The sequence below is a fragment of the Manacus vitellinus genome, unplaced genomic scaffold, assembly GCF_001715985.3.
Source record: "Manacus vitellinus isolate BGI_N305 unplaced genomic scaffold, ASM171598v3 scaffold_4_pilon, whole genome shotgun sequence".
Taxonomy (NCBI): domain Eukaryota; kingdom Metazoa; phylum Chordata; class Aves; order Passeriformes; family Pipridae; genus Manacus; species Manacus vitellinus.
In genome coordinates this window covers 26,525,060-26,545,367 of record NW_021940604.1, presented here as the reverse complement: position 1 = coordinate 26,545,367, position 20,308 = coordinate 26,525,060, and the positions used below count along the sequence as shown (strand labels likewise).

The 20,308-nt window shown below is 34.2% G+C and overlaps 1 protein-coding gene across 1 annotated transcript in view; it reads right to left on the bottom strand.

Annotated features, from left to right (window-relative positions):
* The window catches only part of ASCC3 (activating signal cointegrator 1 complex subunit 3), a 264,177-nt gene that overhangs the window by 108,987 nt on the left and 134,882 nt on the right, over positions 1 to 20,308 (bottom strand). The window lies entirely within an intron of this gene.

Sequence of the window (20,308 nt, the reverse complement as noted above, 5' to 3'; positions counted from 1 at the left end):
AAGCTGAAATTTATCTTAAACCAGCATTAAATGTCTTTTGATTTGGTATTGTGGCTTGGTTTCTTCAGTTTTCTAACTTCTGTTCTACACAGCACAGAAAAGAACCATAATAATTCTAAGAAGACAATACAAAAAAACCGCAAGGCAATAATTAAGTGGTAGAAATTCCTAAACTAAAAAATGTTACAATTATACTCACCACTCATTAAATAATTTGAACTATGTAACTTGAACTTCAACAAAAAAAAACATAAACAAACTGGAACATCAGACTATTTGCAGCACCATAAAACCAAGCTTTTTTCACTGATACTTGTGTAATATGAAGACCCATAAGAAAATTCATGATGTAATTAGCATCACATAAAGGTTTTCTTTTTTTTATTGGTATGCTAATATTAAACATGTCTTATAAGTACAGACATTTTATTTCCCCTGTGCCTTTGCTATTTTAAAAGAATTTCAAAGATTCCTTAATAACACTTTGTAGCTCAGGGTCCCCAAATGTTAAATCTTACAAGACAAGCACTTATCAGAACTCTCTACAGGATATGAAAGATTATACATGTTTATTATGTTCATTTTGCAGTGTTCATATAGTAACAACAGGTTAATTATATTAAGTGATAATTAATTACTTTATTTGATAAAGTACTTACACAAAAAAAAATAAAAATCTCTTGAAACCAAGAGACCTTTAAAAGTGGCGGGACCAGTGAAACCTGCTTTCCTATGAATTTTAAATTTCTTGTGCCCTTGTCCCAACTCAAATGTGTGCTCCATCAGATTTTCATAACCTTATCTCTCCCAGAATTATTTCCTTGCCTTACTGCTTCATAAATTCTTCCACTGTACCCTCAGGACAAAAATATACATCTACATCTTAGAAACAACATCTGTAAGGTTTACACTGATTATGAACACTGCCATCTGATTATTACTAACACCTTTGACAACTCTGTTGTCTTTTTTTGTTAGTTTTATTCCAAAATACTAGCAGGCTACTCTCAAATTCTGCAACCTCAGTGCAGAACTGTGAAGCCTGTGGATTATTAAACACCAATCACAGTCAGTTTTAAAGGTAACATGATGTCTTTATACACCTAGAAGGGCGCAGAAGTAGCATCTAATAAGTGACAGAACAAGAAGGTTTATATTACTGTGTGCTTTTGGTCAGTAGATTTGGAAATTTAGAGACAGATTGTTAGCTAAACTGAGGCAACTATTAGGTTTGCTGCCAGAGGAAACCAGCAGATGCATGAAAGAAAAACTGTGCAGTCACCTCCATAGAGCTTAATTTTACAGCCAGATCCTGTTCAAATGTAGGGTATTTTCCCACAGACCTCTACAAAATTATGAGGTCCTTTAAAGTTTCAAGCTCTATCTACTGAAAAAAAAAATCAGGTTTTAATACCCTCCTCTCTTAAAAAAAATCCAAAACAAACCTCCCCTCAAATTCAGCCTTTATAGTACCAATACTTTATGTTACTTACTAACATTATGTTTTGTACTTCATGAAGCCTGCAAGATAATTGCTTCATAAAGTTCAGAAATCACAGAGATGAACACATTTACGTATAATTAAATGTAGCTTTGAAAGACTGTTTTCTACATCTACAGTTCTTTAAGCATGTACCTAACCTAGCATATACACCTCCCCTACAAGGTTGATATTTTGGGCAAATACTTTATTTTATTGCTCAAGGAATTTTTATAATACATTTGCAGAGATTTGAGAAAAAAGATTGCTTTGATGTTAGTTCATTGATCTGCTTTGGGGTTTGTAAACTAGATTAGAAATCCTCTGAAAAACCAAGGAGCTTGCTATTGTTAAACTAATGTAATTCTTACACTATTATTTTAAAGCAGGATATGCAGTTTCATCATCAAGATAACTTTAAATGTCTTAACCATAGAGCAGATAGATCTCAGAAGAAATATAAGAAAATATCTCACATATCAAACATACCATGGAGACTAAACTACCTGCTATGGAAAGAGGTAAGGAGACTTTGTTTCTCATTAAACACAAGCACCATAAAACAGGTGAGTGGAGAGCTGCTGGGTGGCTTGCATGCACAGTCCCTCTCCAACCCTGATTAATTTCCATTTTTCACACTGTTTACTTATCTTGCATACATTCATGCTAATGACTGTTCAAAAGTGTTAGATATCATACTGTGAGCTTCATTTTCTTTAACATTTTCATTACATTAACATTCTTCTGTACAATTAATAGTCATATCTGTTCAAGTCAGTACATCCTTCACGCATTTAGTCTCCTTAAAAATGCTTTCTATTTCACAACTCTGACATCTTTTAAGACAGGCTAATCTCAAAAGGTTTTGCAAAATTTTTAATCTAGAAGCTGTACTCATATCATGTATCTGTTGGGGTGTTTGGCCTCTAGGAGGAAAGCAAATAGTAAACAGTGCCAACACTTGCCTTAAAATTAGTGTGTATAATTATTTATTTACTTATTTGTTAGTATATATATTCATCTATACAATTCCACTTGAAGAAATTACACTTTAGAACAGAGTATCTTTATATTGTTTGAAGTAACAAAAATAACTGAAGTCACATATAACAATAAAAAAGTTATTTCCCTACTTTAAGACTGAAAACTAATACTATCTAAACAAAATAGTTCTATAACTAACACTGCAATCACATTCAAGACATATTAATAGCTTTCCTAGATAAAGACAATCACTTGATCTGACTGTACAGAACTGAACCACACACCATGGTTCAGTGCCAAGGCAAATATCATATTTGGAGTGTTACGTAACACATACACACTACAGGGTTATCACCAGGATATCAGATTTCAGTGGTTTCAAAATGGTAATACTGAATTATGAATTAAAATCAGAATAAAAAGGAGTGAAGAACCTTTGACTCTTGCACTCCGAACAAACTTTTAATGAGAATCAGTGTGACATATACTTTTAAAACTTTTAGTTGTGCTTGATTTTCTCATTTTGCACTTTGAAAGCCCACATGAAATGTATGTTGTATATAAAAGGAACACAAACAAAATAATTTATAAATAATAATATAAAATATACAGAGGATGAAGAAGACCTCAAAGATAATCAAGTCTAACCTTTGACCTAATACCACCATGCCCACTAAACCATAGTGCAAAGTGCCATGTTCGAGTCTTTTTTTGAACACTTCCATGGACGGTGACACCACCAGTTCCCCGGGCAGCTTGTCCCAATGCTTGACAACCCTTTTGGTGAAGCAATGTTTCCTAATATCCAACATGAACCTCCCCTGATGCAGCTTGAGGCCGTTTCCCCTTGTGCTATTACTAGCTGCCTGGGAGAAGAGGCTGACTTCCACCTTGCCACAACCTCCTTTCAGGTAGAGAGTGATAAGGTCACCTCGAGCCTCCTTTTCTCCAGCCTGAACAACTCCAGCTCCTTCAGCCACTCCTCATAAGACTTGTGCTCCGGACCCTTCATCACTTCTGTTGCCGTTCTCTGGACACGCCCCAGCAACTCAATGTCTTTCCTGTAGCGAGGGGCCCAAAACTGAACATGGGATTCAAGGCACAGTCTCACCAGTGCTGTGCACAGGGGAACAAATACTGCCCTAGTCCTACTGGTCACACGGTTTCTGATAAAAGCCAGGATGCTATTTGCCTTCTTGGTCACCTGGGCACACTACTGGCTCATATTCATACTGCAAAGCAAAGCTAGTGATCATATCAACACTCATCTTTAGAAACTGGTTTACATTATAAGAATATTTTACTTTGTAAATTCCAATCTAAACATCTGAAAGTCATTTAATGAAAGTATATCCTGTTAATTTTGTATTTAGGCATCAGTTGATTTTTAAATTGATTTTTGAGATCCAAATATGGAATTGCCAATTCTGTTGTCAAAGAAATTTTACACAGAATGGAAGCAGAGGGGCTGTGCTTACCTATAATGCTGGTCTTACCTCTACTATTCCCAGTGACCACTCACTAGAAGGAAACTGACTGAGCCTGTTTTCTCTGATATTACCAGACAGTCTTTCTGATAAAATCTATAGAAACAGACTGATGACTTCTAATTGGCATAGCCTTTTCATGCTTGAGATCAACCTAGAACATACTTCCTACTGTATTTCTTCTTTGAGGAGGCATCATTTGAGATAGATAGTTCCATCATACTTGTTTCATCTGCATACTGCAAGTATGGAAGGTAAGAGGGCTGGCTAATGCTGCCTGGTGCAGAGAAATAGCTGCAGAAAGTAAAGTAACTGCCTGACCATTGGAGACAGGCCACTTGACAGCAGCTTGGTATGGGAGGGTTCAGTCCGAGATTAAAACACTGTAGCTGTCTACATGCAGATCTGTACATCTGCAGGAGTCTGAGCACCCTTCACAGTCAGTGGGAATCAAGCAGCAGGGCTTGTAGAGCGTTTCTGTTCCCTGACTGCCCCATGTCTGCTCAGGGTTGAACTCAGGCACGCTCTTGGCTCCACTGGTGAAATTCAGTGAACTCCACCAACTACAACAGGGGCTCAGACACATCATATATTTGTAGTTACTATACGCAGTCTCCTAAAATCCACGTGCTATAATTTTAGCCTGAAAAGCACTTCATGTTTCAAATTTAGACTAATGAACATGAATTATCCTGGAAAGAATAAAAGACAAATTGAATCCTCAAATTTCTATTGTAACTGACTCAGGTGACATTGTCTCAACACTCCCAGATGGCACACATCACTAATAACTCTTAATTATCACTCAATATTCCAAGCAAATTAGAATTTACATTATCTGTCTTCACGCTAATCTCTGCTTATTCTGATACACATACATTAAAATTAATCAGATCATCCTACGTTTTAAATGGTGAACATAACAGAACTGAAGAACATCATTATAAGAGTAAGAATGGAGACTTTACATCCTTTCTATTGATGACAATGGCAACTTACTCAGGGGACATTATTTATTATACATTAATTTCAGACTTGTTAGAAACTCCAAATTTAATTATGCACCCCCAAAAATTACATTCTTATAGCCCTTTCTCTGCCATTGACAAAAAGATGCAATAAATTCACAGAATCTGGCATCACCAGATGTACAAGTTGTAGTGCTACTTAAAAGTACGACAAGAGACAGTTTTTCTCCACGTGACAAAGCTGATAAGGACATACCATAACCGAAATGTTCTGAACCTATTGTTGTAAGAAAAATAATGGGATTAAATGCTTAGTTAATCTCATTTTTTCCCTAACAAGAAAAAAGATAAGAGTTGTTAAGTGATTTTTCTTGTCTGTGCAATTTCTATGGTTATTGGTTTAATTTTTAGTTTGAGAGTAAAATTGAAGAGTTTTGTGTTTGATGAAATGAGTTGACTGTGAGATCCCAAAGTTCTCTGAGGTTCCTGAGAACAAATTCAGCAACAGAGGAAAAGAGGTTTCCACTAATATCAGAAGTAAGCATAAATCCCTTACCCCTACCCCCTCAAAATCCCAAAAGAAAACGCTTCGTAGAGTACTGGTACTGTTTCAACCTCCACCATTACAACACAGTATATACCTATACTACAGAAAAGAAAACTGAATCAGGCAAGTCTAGGTTGCTGCTTTAACTGATGACTTCCCATATTTACATCGGCCCCTTTAAAGTCACAATAAATGTAGACATTTCTCCCCCAGAAAAAAACAGAAACTCATAAAGCTATTTTGCTAATCTGTGTTCAAGAGTAATCAGTTAATCCTCATGCATTTTCTCCAAATAATCCCCGTTCTGATGCCCGAGACAAATTTCATACATATATTTCACAAGAGTAAATACAAACTTCAAAGATATAGATACCGCTTTTTCATATTTACTATTAACAGTTATTCTGGTAATCAGAACAATGACTAACAGATATAGAAAAATAAATGATTAAAACTGTCAAATTTTTAGCTTCCTAAAACATGCATTGTTCAAGAATTTTTTTTTTAAGCAACAGTGAACTCAGTCCATATTATATTAATATACATATATATACTATACGAGTATATCACACATTATAATTATTACATATGTATCTTATCTGTCTTGTATTTTATCCTATCATTCATTAATGTATGCAAGAAGAGAAAAAGAAAGGAATAAAGAAGGAAATAAGAAAAAAATTATCTCAGAAATTTCATACAAAAATAAAGAACCCATCCTTCAGGTCAGACAGAGAGCTGCACCTCAGGCTAGATGCCTGGAAGTCGAATGTATTTATGTATTTATTTTTAATTCTCAGTCTTCAACATGCTCTGAAAACAAGGATCAAGGGCCTTTCACCGACCATAAAATCAGTATCATACATGTGCAGTAAAAGGTACGGCCTCAAGGTGGCTCTCATTGCTCAGTATTGGAAACTGACTGAAAATGAAATAAAGAAGACTCTCGATTGACTTTGTTTTCTTAAAATTGTAACTAGTATGTTTCACCTCCCTTATTCTTAGACACATTTATTTCCACACTAGGAAAATACTTTGAAAGTATTTTAAATTTGCTTTGTTCCTCAATATTTTGAACCCTTGTAAAAAGAATTCCAATGAGAGATTTCCATGCTGAATCTATAGCAGCATCATTTTGCTATAGTCACATATTTCTCCCAAAATCGAAGCCCTTTTGATAGTTAGAATTTATATATATACATAACTGAAATAACTTATTTACTGTTTTTGATTAAATTAGACTCCAACTACTTACCAGTACTAGTTCTGTTTCATGATGAAAACTATTAAGTTTCTACCTAGAACATGAATTTGGACATGGACAGCATCTTATAGATTTTGATTTTTTTCTGATATATTATTTATGTTCTTAATTATCACTTTATTTTTCCTTTTACAGGCTTATTAATAGTTGTCAGTTTTACTGGCAAACTTCTACCCATTTCTGTAATAATTTTAGTTTCAAAAATCTGTGTTTTCATTTAATGTCTATTTTTCCCACAAGTGTGAAAATCTGAAATTTAAAGAAACTGGACCATGTAGGAGAAAATAATAAATAGGGCTATGATGGTCAAATCTATAAATGTGACAGTAATCAGTAAATACTTGATTCTGAACCAATGAACTCTAGACCTGTATAGCAGTCTGAAAATATAGGAGTCTCTTAAGACAATCATCTTGGATATTTTCCTTAGACAAGAGATCTTGGTGGTTACTTCAAGGAATATGCCCCCTCACAGGAACAAAATCTAGATAACACCTGAAAATAACTATTATAGCTGTTTTGAAATTGCAGGCCCACGGAGGAAGAAACTGGATATGTTTTCAACACTACACTACAGTACAAACACTTCTTAACTAAGCTACAACTTTTGAATCAAGAGCCCAGAAAGTATTTTCTCAGTGTAAAGGATCATTAAAAGAATTATAAGTAATACTGGTGAATCTGTATGAGTGTTTTTAATCCCTGAATCACTGAGATAAATTCCCATTTTCTTACTGCTTTTAGTTCCAGAAGCTTGCAGAAAATCCACATCTGCAAAAAGTTAAACACTGTACTGTGTTTTCTCTGTGAAACACTATTTCGTGCTGTATTAAGTTGTGTCCTTAGGGCTTACTCCAAAGCCAACAGTCTATTTTCCATTAGTTTTAGTATGTTTTCCTGAGATCCTTCAACTGCAAACCAGCCAGGATGCTGTTGAATTATTCAGCAATACTACAGTTTAAATGAAAGCACAGAAATACAATATTAAAGCTTTCAAACACTTCAAATTTCTGATTGTTGTCCTTGATAAACATACAGAGCACAATCCTCGAAAAAGAATCAAAGACTTGGCACTAGAATTCTACATTTGATTACAAAATTAATGCATATCAAAGCCAGAGGTACCTGCAAAGAAAAAAAATGTGCAATATTTTTAATCCTCATTTTCATGCAATGGCCTTTGATTCCTGAGCTAACTGCTATTATTATTACTATTATTATTATTATATTATTGTTATTATTACTATTATTATTACTACTACAACAAAGAGTTTAGAAAGCCTTTTGCAATGCTTTAGATACTCTAAAATCAAGAACCTCAGGGTTTGCCATCCAGTACTTGGGTTTTTAGCATTTGGTGAACAGTTCTCAATATTTGAGAACTTCCAAATTTATAAGCCAATGCTGAACTAACTTCCTACAGTTTTTTTCAGGAATCCCTAGCACATTAATTACTAAACTAGAGGTTATAACCTTAAACACAGAAATAATGACAGTTTTGAACATGGCAAATTCAAATTTCATCTCCTAGTGTTAGTACTCAGAAATCACAGAGCATCCCCCATAGAAAATGAGAAGTACTCATAGCTGTTAGCAAAACGCTGTTCAAGGTCATTATTCAAATAGATAATATATTTTTAAATTAGAATAGAGAAAATGTTTTTATAGAAGCTCTTACATTTTCTTATTTGGAAAAAAACCTAATATAATTCAAAAGAAAAATGTATCAGAAACTCTGACTCTTTCAAGGTTGAGGCATAAGATTTCCAAAGTGGAGGTTGAATTTGCCAGTGAAAAGGGAGCAGTAACCAGTAAACACTGCCCCTCAAAGAACGAAGATGCTGCAAACTCTTCTGCTCAAAAGTGTTTTGCTGGTGTGCGGGATAGACTATTTCAGGTCTTGTTGAGTTCAGGCAATCAGCAACTGTACACATAACATTTTGCCCTAGGTAGCAACTACTATGTTAGCCCTATTTATTCTTCTTATCTGAAGACATTCATTGATTGCTAGGAAAAAGTTATCTTGATAAAATTTTTTTGACTTATTTTTAGCTATGCAAACTTCATTTTGGTCTTAGTCCTGTTGTATCTATTGGGAAACATGGACAATTTGCTTTTTATTTTAGAACTTTTGCTAAGCTTCATCAAAATCTTCTCATATTTAAGGAATTTGCTGGCCTATGTTGACATCTGTTTCAGTAACTCATATTTTCTCAATTTCTGCCTTACGTCACTGAAAATATTCACTGGAGAAGCTGAAATAACATATGCACTTTTCTTCCAAAGGTGGTAAACCATCACAATAAAGCAAAACTTATGCAATGACTATTTTCAGTAATGCTTCAAATATGTTTCATCAGACATTTTTAAATGGCTGGGCAGATCAGAGATCTGAAGGAGGGCTACAGAAGATATTAACATTTTGATTTCTATTGCAAGGGACACAAAACATAAATGTGAAAAGCTTACTCATGAGGTACTGGGCAGGTTAGCAGCATGGGATACCCTGGCTACATGAACACTGTCAGAAACACGACAACTCTACTATTTGCTGACATTATTTGTTATTAAAGAGACAACATATATATTTTATTAAAATTAAAATAGACCAAAGGTGATTAACTAATTGTTGATATAAATACAAAGATACTATAATGCCTATAATCACACACTAGTTTTAATATATATGTATTCTATAAAATAATCACAATTTAAGTTCCAGTAGTTTGACTTAAAAAAATAAAATATTTTAAAATCTTTTCTAACATCTCCTAACTATTCTAATTATCAAAAGAAAAAATTATTCTTCTACAAAGAGAGGATGAAGTTGCAAAGTTTTACTTGTCTAATTAGAACTGTTTTAAATGTGAACTATACTAAGAAATATAAATTCTAAGCCGAAAAACTTTAAAATCTGAAAGTGTTGTGCAAATCTTTTGGGAAAGTTTGCAGCCATATGTACATCATCCGCAGATATGTCAAAACAGGATCTGTTCTGCCTGTCCATTGTTGTTTTTCTAGTCTTCCTTACAGGTTAGGAATTATTTTACCTAACAAAAGTCTGAAGCTGAATAAAAACCACTCCTTGAAATTCATTCCAATTCATCCCACACATTTGGTGTCCAAATGTTATAGAAATATCACCCTAGTTCTTAACGTTCTCTTAATATCCTGTTCTAGAGAATGCATTACAAGTGCTTCTCCATTTGGAGTATGGTAAATACTAGGCCATAGGATTCCTCTTTTTTTAGAATTTCTTAAAATATGTACGGCATATATTATATATGACTTGTTTGGAGAAGAAATCAGTTCTGCTGGTTGCACAGCAGCAGAAAGTAGATTCTGCTGGTTCCACAGATAGGAGAACATAAACCAAAACTTGCTTCTTATTCAAGATGGTTAACCTAGTCAGTAAAGTTAATATTTGATAGGAAGAAAACATTCTAGGGAAAAAATTACTCCACTATCAGTGTTTTTCAGTATGTCTTACCTGAATACTAAAACTGAATCAGTTTAAGACCTTGCTCTATCAAAAGCCTAACAATTTTCTTGCAATTTCATATAAATAAAATCTCAAGTTCTAGAACTTTAGAAATTTTCCATTTTTAAGCTTTATTGGCTAAAATTAATTCTTTATCTACTTGTATTGATATTGTCTGGAGATGAAGGTCTGTTTGGTGGGAGGAAGATGGTGAATGTTAATTTTTCTAAGAACTCATAGTTGAGCACTGAAATTCAAAAATCTCCCAATACTACTGTCTTACTATCTGCACTCTTGAACAGCTTTAAAGAAGCCATATACTTCCAAATCTGCCTTCCATATTTTTAGTAGTTTTATTTTCGTTCCATAATACCTTATTTTCATTCCACAATACAAAGTAATCTTCATTTTTTCCCTATCAGTTTTCATAATAGTTCATGCCCAGCTTGTGTATACTGTAGACTTGTCAAAAACATGACGCTGTTAGTCATGTTAGTCATGTTAGTCATGCAGTTCCCACTAGCATAATGCATAATTTCTAATTCTAGTCCTGTTTTTTTGCTCAAAGGAGCCAAAAATTACTAATATGTTACATGTACAAAAATGCATTTATATGATGTTCATTCAAAAAATCTCAGTTGTGGGATCAAAAGAATACTGTTTCTCAGATTTTTTTTTTTTAAATGTTCTATAATCAGTTTCTGTTGGTTTTGATGCAATAAAAAGAGGTTTCTGAAATAACTGAGTTGTTCAAAAGAGATTTGGCAAATTTAGGCAAAATTATAATTTTATTTTGATAAAGGTAATATGCAGTGGTATCTATACATTCTAAAGCATAGCTGTTTGTGGTTTTATGCAATAACAATGCTTTTCTCCATTACAATGGTTTCCAACAAGCAGGGATTCTTCTGATTTTTGGTCGACTTTTGAAATTTCATTTTAAAGGACCTTTAGATGAATTCAAACCAACTAGAAGATATAACTAATGTTGCAGATACTGAGGCTTCTATATTTTCTGAGTTCCTAATTACAGAGAAGTGTTGATAACATAAAACATATAGAGGATATGCTAAAAACCAGGGAGCGACTATTTAAGTAATTCAATTTAAACTGGAAAGAGAAATAAATATTTGGCAGTTCTCTAGCAAAAATCTTCACATCTTTCTGGAAGTATGCTTAATTTGTTTTGTTTTCTCCAAAGCACTTCCGGCTCTCAGTATGCAGAATTCATGGAATGTGGACCAAATTTAAATCACTCCCCCTTCTAATTACTTATTTAAAATTCTTAAAAGTGTGTGCTCATTTTACTTATTATTTCACAAATCGTTTTTATTAGATGTCATTGCAAGCTTCAATGCACTACTGCTTCTGCCCAGTTCTGATCTACTCTAAATCTTGTGCAAATAAATTAAAGGAATAATTAAAAAGCCCAAGCAAATTTGCCTAAATGATGGTATTTGGAGGAGTTGGAAGTGGAAAGTGGAGGACAACTGAAACAGCGAACATAGATAGCTAAACAATTCCATCAAACCATAATGAAACTAAACTGCACTTGATAAGCTTTCTTATTTTGAAAATAAATGAAATCAATAATATGAATCAAAATTTAATATTTTTCTCCATCTGTTAAGAAAATTATGTTTTCTAAATGAAAAACTGAATCAAACATCTAAATGTACCTTGGTGAATTTATTTACTTGCACTTATTCTAATCATGTTTTCAAAGAGACAGTGTGAGACAGTTTCCAATATTGCAGTAATGTTTTCTATCACTGCAGGTGTTTATGAAAATGTATTTTTCAATTACAATGGGTCAAAAACTTAAATTTTAAAAAATTTGACAGTCTAAAGATATCCTATACATTTATTTTTTTTACAGTATAAAAAAAATAACTTTACATGAATCCTCAGGGAGCAAAAGGAACATGGTCAACTAACAGTGCTATTCTGAAGGAAAAACTTCAAGCAATCCTAGAAGAAAGCACATATATTTATTCTACAGGATAACTGTGAACTACAGGTTTTGTTCTGAATTTTATTTCAGTAAAGACAACTACAAAGGGTGCTCTCTGATGGCCTAAGTCTTTAAAGTAATCACCAACTGCTTAAGAAAACCAACACACTACATCCTTTATTTACAACCCCAAAGAATAGCATTTAAGAGACTTCTAAGTCAAGTGTGATGCTAGAGAAAAAACTAAAACCAAGTATTGGATCTTGCAAAATTTTACTCTCTTTAGTTACTGCAAAAGAAATCAAATACAGTTTCTAACAGAATGCCAATCACTGAACAGTATCAAGCCTGTTGGAGAACAATGTAATTATCATGAAATACAAAGATCGACAAGCAGAATCGACTGTCAATGTACAACGCAGAAACCCCACAAATTCTTATTAACTTTTCAATCATTACTCTTCACTACTAATAACTACTGTAGCTACACTATTTCCTGGCAAATGGATTCCTAAGTAGATAAGATCTCTCTAAACAGTGTATGGCTTCCATACTAAGCTATTTAAATTGCATGTGATCAGAACCATTTGTCAGTATGGTTTAGTGCATCTTATAAAGGAAAGGTGCCTGAAAAATATTATTGTCTACAGTCTCACTGTGAACATATTGCACAAGATTACACATTGCAGCCAAGAACAAACTGGCACATTCTGGAAAAGGAAGCAAGACTAGGGGCTAGCAGTAAATTAAGCTTTTTTTTTCTTTTTTTTTCTTTTTTTTCCTGAGACAATCCCTATGGATTGAAAGCAGTTGAAAACAGGCTGAGCCAACCAAGTTCTTTGAGGAAGGGCTGAAAAAGAGCTAGGGCAGAGAGCACTTAGGCTGACCTTAACATTATCTTATAATTTCTTCTTGCTGGAGTGCTCACAACTGACCAGATATTGCAAGCCTTTGAACCAGTTAAATACAGAATGAAATGGAGAAAAGGGAGCTTTATCCTCTTAAGATGCCTCACATATTTTTAATATACACCTGAACTTTTGACACGAAAACAAGCACTGGCAAAAAAGTAGGTAGTAGGCTGTGCTGCTCAAGTGGAAAGAGTGCAGTCCTCCAAAGTTGTGAATATGAAAACAATCATACTGGTTTTGGTTTTGCTTTTCCCTCCCAAATGTTTTTGAAGTTTAAAATTCGTTTCTTCATTATCAATATAGTTATTCGATATCCACATATACTTTATACAATAAATGAAATTTCAAGCTGAAATCCTCTTACCCAGGGAAGTTATTGATTAGTAACTACTGGGAAAACACATGGCAAACTTTTTCTTTTTGATCTGGGTTACATCTTAAAAATATTCTCGCAGCTAACTGAAGGAGATTTTCATAGTCAAAGGAAAAAAGAATGTTGCATCGTTTTTCTGTCTTAGTGTCCAGAATGAAGTTCAATTTTCAAGAAAGACAATGAGATTACAAATGCTTATATAAGAATAGTTAAGAATGCAAAGGAAAATAGCAAAAAGTACTTTTAATACATTCACTTATTTATATTTAAATCAGTTAGTTTTACAGTAATATCAACATGTATGCCAATAAATGTTACAATCATATACATATGCTGCTACTGACTGTGTAAACCTCTATGACTGCAGAATCAACCAAATAACTTGTTAGAACTACTCATAACAGTAAGCTGACTAACATAAAGGAACCTCTATTAGCCTAATATTCTTTCCATATTCCAGAGAGAAAGAAGTTTCAGTGTATTTTGACTAGTTGTAAGAAAAAGAGTCTTAGATTCTTTTAAACAATACAACTTTGAATTTAAAAAAATTATTTACCTTAAGGTCTGAATTTACTGAATTAAAATACTGCACTACCTTGTAGAAGACTGTGGTAGACCTCATTTAAGGAGAGAAGCTTAATCATATTAAAAATATGACAACAGTTTCAAATGATCTTACTAAGCACATTTACTATTTAATAGAAAATTTTGTCAACAATGAAAGGGGATGCTATAGGCAACACATTATCCCAGAGTTTATCAGAGCATTTCCATGGAGGATTAGTATGAAAAGGTATTAAATCTTAAATTTACAGTAGTGAAATCCATTACTGGTTTTAACCTGAATAACTCTCTGAATTGCTGTAAAGCTGTGTACAAAAGCATAAAACATCTTTTAGTAGTTCCTAGAAGAAAAACATAAGCACCCTTGTCAGCTGTATTTGCAACCTCAGAGATCATTCCAGAAGAAGATTTGCTAACCCATTTTGCTTCTAGGAGACCCATAACTAAAGCATTGCAGCTTCTGGAAGTAGAAAAAATATTCATGAGGTGGCTTTCCAGTGATAAACAGGATGAAACTAAGCATTGTTGCATATCAAGTTGATGCTTATGATAGATAAAAGAGAATATACAATCAAGCCCACATATTAGGGGGGAAAAAAAGTCCATTTTATTTTTCACAGGACAGCAGAAGACTGTTACTTGTTACCCCAGTGCTGTAACTATCAGAGCCTGAGAAACAAGTCAACAAAAATGAAATCCTTGGACCAGAGACTGATTTTCAGAAATACAGTTGATAAGAGAATTAAATCTATACCACACATTTTATACTTTCTGCTTCATAATAAAAACAGGAGAAAATTCCAGTAGACTGTAAACAATACAGAGGAGTACATAGCGCTTCAAATTGAAAACAGAAGTACAAACGTAAAGCTGTGCAAATACAGTTTCTAGAGTGACATGCAAAAAAGTAACTATCATAATAATAGAAATATACATCAAACTTCATATCTTTTTCCTTTCTACAGGTCAGGAAAAACAAAAGCAAAAAGAAATTGTTTATTGTTTCTGTCAACTTTTTATTTCATTTTACAATAGTTAACACTTAATTGTAATACGCAGGAATACTGCTAAAAAAAATCTGAAGGCAACATTTTGCCATTGTTCACATTACATCTCTGTGTAAACAGGCGTCCCCAAAACCTAAGTGTCCATCTAAATAACAATGCTGAATTCCACAGGTCAGGATTCATTAAAACAGTAGAATTACTCTACACAAAACGCATTTTTCTTTAATCCGTCAATTGTTAGGACCACATCTTATCATGAATTTTGTCTCTGACCTTTAAGCAGGACTACTGAACAAAATACCCCATGAAAGAAATACAAGGAGCTTCATTCCATTCTCTGAGAGATAATTAGCAAACATTTTTCAAAAGTAAAAAAAAGGAGCAATTATAAAACAAATAGGAAACTTCAATATGTTTGGCATTTAATATAGTCTAATGTATTTGAATACATATCCTCATTTTATTTTTACAGGTTTTTTAATGACATATCAAATATTAGATATGTTATTAGTAAAACAAAAATAAAATGAGGATTGCTCTGAAATAATTAAATGTCAGGCAAATGATTACACATTAAATATTTGATAAATGCTCTCTAAAAATTAATTCCTAATACTTTAAAAATGTTTGACAGATAATTAAGAGGATTGGTAAAATTGCTTTCACATTTTTAAGGCTGTTAAAGAATACAATGCTTTTAACTATTCTATTATTTTAGTTTGTCTTGTGAAGTAGCCTTCATTTCCACTCACTGTGTCTAGACTAGAATATCCATGATTTGGGACTTACTTATTTTTGTAAGTCATACACTGGATTTTACATGATTCTAAACATGTTATTCATCCATTACAGTGAACACTGCATACAGAATGCAAAATAAGGATTGTATTACATTATCAAGATTATTCTCTGCCAGGTATTGCTAAATTTCATGTCAAATGAAATGGCAAGACCGAATGGCCTGTAGTCTGATAATTTTGGGAACGGCGCCAATAAACATCCCTTTATACAAGATAGCTCTTGTCAGACAAACGTGATATCATCATTATAAAGTTTAAATTAATCACTCTGCATCACACAGCATTGATATAACCCAGTTAGACATCTGACAAATTTCATTTATATGATAGACATTGGGAATTTAGTACTATATAAAATGAATTTCATTTATTAAGGAGATTAAAATCATGCAATGATGATCCAAAAATTAATTGTATATAGAAACATTGACATGACAGAATGTCAATGAGTTTCTTCAGAGATCCAGTTTGACCCATGGATATTTCATATTTGTACCAGTGATCAAAAATTTAAAATATGATCATGCTGATTAAAGGTACAGTTTGGAAATCAGAAGCACTCTGAAGGAACGGTAAATGCTTGCAAGGACAGATTTGTTCCACACCACCATTTTGCTCACATACAGGTTGAGCTCCGAGATATCAGGGAACAAGGAAACCAGGTTGTGTTTGATGAAATGGATGTTATAAAGAACCCTAAAAAGCTCTTACAAGTCACGTGTTTTGTCATGTTATACTCAATTTATTGCATAAGATGTATCTGATTTATAAGGCATAAGAACTGCTGTGCCAGGTCAAACTCACTGTCCAGAGCAATAGTCTCTCTGAACAGCAAATGCCTAATGAACAGCATGTATCGATGCTTCTCCCAGCATATTCTCTTGGCCACCGTAAGTTTGCCACTGAAAGACTTACTGAGTAGCTTGATCTACCCCTAACAACAATTTGCTATTTATTTAAATAAATAAGAACTTTCTCAGTGAAAAAATTTAAATCAGTGAAGAAACCTAGCGTAAGATCGTAGGTCCAGAGCACAAGGTAGGCCAATTCAGACATGAAAAATTACACATGTCATGGCTATATACATGTTAGAAATTGTTGCTGGAACTCCAACAGAAATGTGTGCCTTGCTCAATTCCCTACATTACTTTATAAACATTTCACAACATCTGCTCCTTCATGTCCACAAAAACTCTGAATTCATTAGTATGTCTCTGCAGTATTTCTACAACTCTTGACTTGTTCTGCTTAGAACCACAGTTGGCTGCAACAAGAATGGTTATTTTTCTGACAATTGTAATGCTAGAAAACTGTACAGTTATAATTCCTGATGACAGTCACTTAAGCCTAGCTCTGTCTGCACACCTATGTGGTAGTGAAGCTTTTACCTTAGCCAGTAAATCTCTCCAGCATGAGAATTACCAGTGTATGGGAAAACGTCTACACTTTCATGTTACCTGAATGTAGATGTGTATTGCACATGCTTCAGGCAGTGCTATTCCAGTCTGGTTTTTCTTCTTGATGTAGTGTAGACTAGTAGACCTTTTAAAATTCATTTTACATTATTATGACTCTTGCTCAAGCTGAAGAGCAGACAGGAAAGAGGTCAGCCAAAATGAAGATATCCTTAGCTGGTCAAATTCTGGCAACCAACAGTTTACTTTCTTATGGAAAAGGGTTACTGGGAACAGTCATCTGATTGAAAGTGTTATTTTGGCAGGTACTGTATGATCTCCTGATAAGACAACTACTTTAAGGAATAGTCAACGAGTTTATTTAAAAATACCCTGATTTCAAATGTGCTTAAGAAAGAAATCAGAAGAGAATCCTTCCTTACTAGTGTCACAAATCTGGTATTACTTACTGCAGAAAACACTGACATACCAAGAAAAAAACTCCAGCCAACATGGAACATGCTGTGCTTCATATTATTCTGTATTTAAAGAGTCCGTGTCGTAATGTTTACATATTTCATTAAAAAAAATAATACAAAAAACTGAAATAAAATATTCAAGCATTTCCAGTGGAGAATAATAACATCTTTCATACAATGACTTCTTATAGTGACAGTCTTTAAATATTTCAGGGAATTCCCAGTGAAATTAATTAAGCATCAAAATATTCACTTAATTTAGTGGGATTTTGTTGGGAACCTTTTGATTATTTTAATTAGTATTTATTAGTTTACCTTCCTAAGATTCTGAGGTAGAATAATGAGAAATACAGTCTCTGGCTATATTATTCCATGTGAAACAGTTCCTCACAATACAACTCATGCTTATTCCATTACATTTTATAGCATACATGTCCCTAAAACTTTTGGGCAAAACATTTTTGCTATTGTAACTGTGCAACTGTTAACCTAGTACCACTGTGTTCTCCACTAAACCAGACCCCCAAGTGTCACATTTACACACCTTTTAAATACCTCCAGGGATGGTGATTCCACCACTTCCATGGGCAGCCTGTTCCAATGCCTGAGCATTATTTCAGAGAAGAAATTTTTCCTAATTTTTCTAAACCTTCTCTGGCATAACTTGAGGCCATTTCCTCTCATGCTGTCACTTGTTACTTAAGAGAAGAGACTGACCTCCACCTGGCTACAACCTCCTTTCAGGCACGTCTAGAGAGTGATGAGGTCTCCCCTGAGCCTACTTTTCTCCAGGCTAAACAAACCCAGCTCCCTTAATCTCTCCTCATAAGACCTGTACTCCAGACCCTTTGCCAGCTTTGTCACCCTTCTCTGGATACAATTCAGTGCTTCAGTGTTCTTCCTGGAGTGAGGGGCAACAGGATTCAAGGTGCAGCCATGAGTTCTGAGTACAGAGAGACAATCACTGCCCTGGTCCTGCTGGCTGTACTATTTTTGATACAAGCCAGGATGCAATTTGCCTTTTTGGCCACCTGGGAATACTGCCAGCTCATGTTTGGCTGTTGACCAGCACCCCCAGGTCCTTTTCCTCTGGGCAGCTTTCCAGCCACTCCTCCACAAGCCTGTAGTGCTGCATGGGGTTGTTGTGACCCAAATGCAGGACTCAGTACTTTGGCTTATTGAACCTCATCCAAGTAGCCTCAGCCCATCAATTCAGCTTGTCCAGATCCCTCTGCAAGGCCTTCTTGCCCTCAAACAGATCAACATTACTGCCCAACTTGGTGTTTGCGAACCAGTCTGTGTCAGGAAGTTATCTTCCACACATTCCAGGAGTCTCCTAGACTGCTTCCTCTCTGCTGTGTTGTATTTCCAGTATACATCTGGTAAGTTGAAGTCGCCCATGAGAGCAAGGGCCAGCAATTGTGAGACTTCTCCCAGCTGCTTATAGAATATTTCCTCTGCTTCATCCTGGCTGGGGGGTTCCCATCAGGATATCTGCCCTGTTGGCCCCCCTCCTGATTCTTGCCAACAGACACTCAACACTCAATAGTAACTATCATTAAACTCTATAAGTATCTTCTAAAGCAAAGTCAACTTTTCTACAATCGTTCTCACAGATCAACATTTGGAACTACAAACCTCAAACAATACAAAATTTGGTTTAGAACAGATGCTAGAAGGGGACAGAAAAAAGAGCAGGGAAATTTTCTGTTTTATTCCGTATTCCCTGGATTCCCTTGTGATGCATAAATACCCTTAGAAAAAAGTTATTTCAGATACGCAGTCAGCCAATGTATAGGTCATCTTATCTACCACTCTTAATTTGAACTATAAATAATACCTTAAATGACTACTTAACCACAGGAAGCAATAGCTGGCATTCCTAATAGGTTTAGAACATTCCTCTGTGACAGTTTTGTGGTTTCCATCAACATAAGAATATGTTTTCTAATTCATTTAATCCCAGAATGAAAAGTAAAACAAAAGATACAGGAGCAGTTTTCACTGAAATACACAGTGAGTTGGATGAATATTTCTTTGACAGATACCTCACATAATATGTACTGCTGAACTAAGCATATAATTTTTCTTAACTTTAGCAATAATTTTGACCATCTAAATAAGTACTGGTATTTTCAGTAGCTTTTTTCCTTATATTAGCATTAAAAAACCAATATTTTTAATAAACAAAGAGTTTCAGATTTTTTTCTAAGAAATCTAATGAAAAAAAAGTTCAGCATTAATTATCAGTGTTATAGTAGAAACATGGGGTCTCCAGGTTTAGGTTTGATGTTATTTTTATAATGCAGCAGGTACTAGCCTCCACTAGAAAAAAAGAGGTTTTTTAATATGCTATTTTGTGAAATGTAAGGACATAACTTATAAGAGCATAGTTTTAAAATATTTATTATAGCTCTCAGAAGCATCTTGACAAAAAGAACAAAGTTTTCTGATTTTGCATTTCAGATATCTCTACATTTCAGAAATCTGTAACATCTATGCTCCATTCATAATTACTAAGACTGAATGTATCTTTCCACATTCTCTTCAAAGGTATAAAATAAGGTAACATATTTATTACAACTAAAGACAGACACAAGAACCTAAAACCCTCA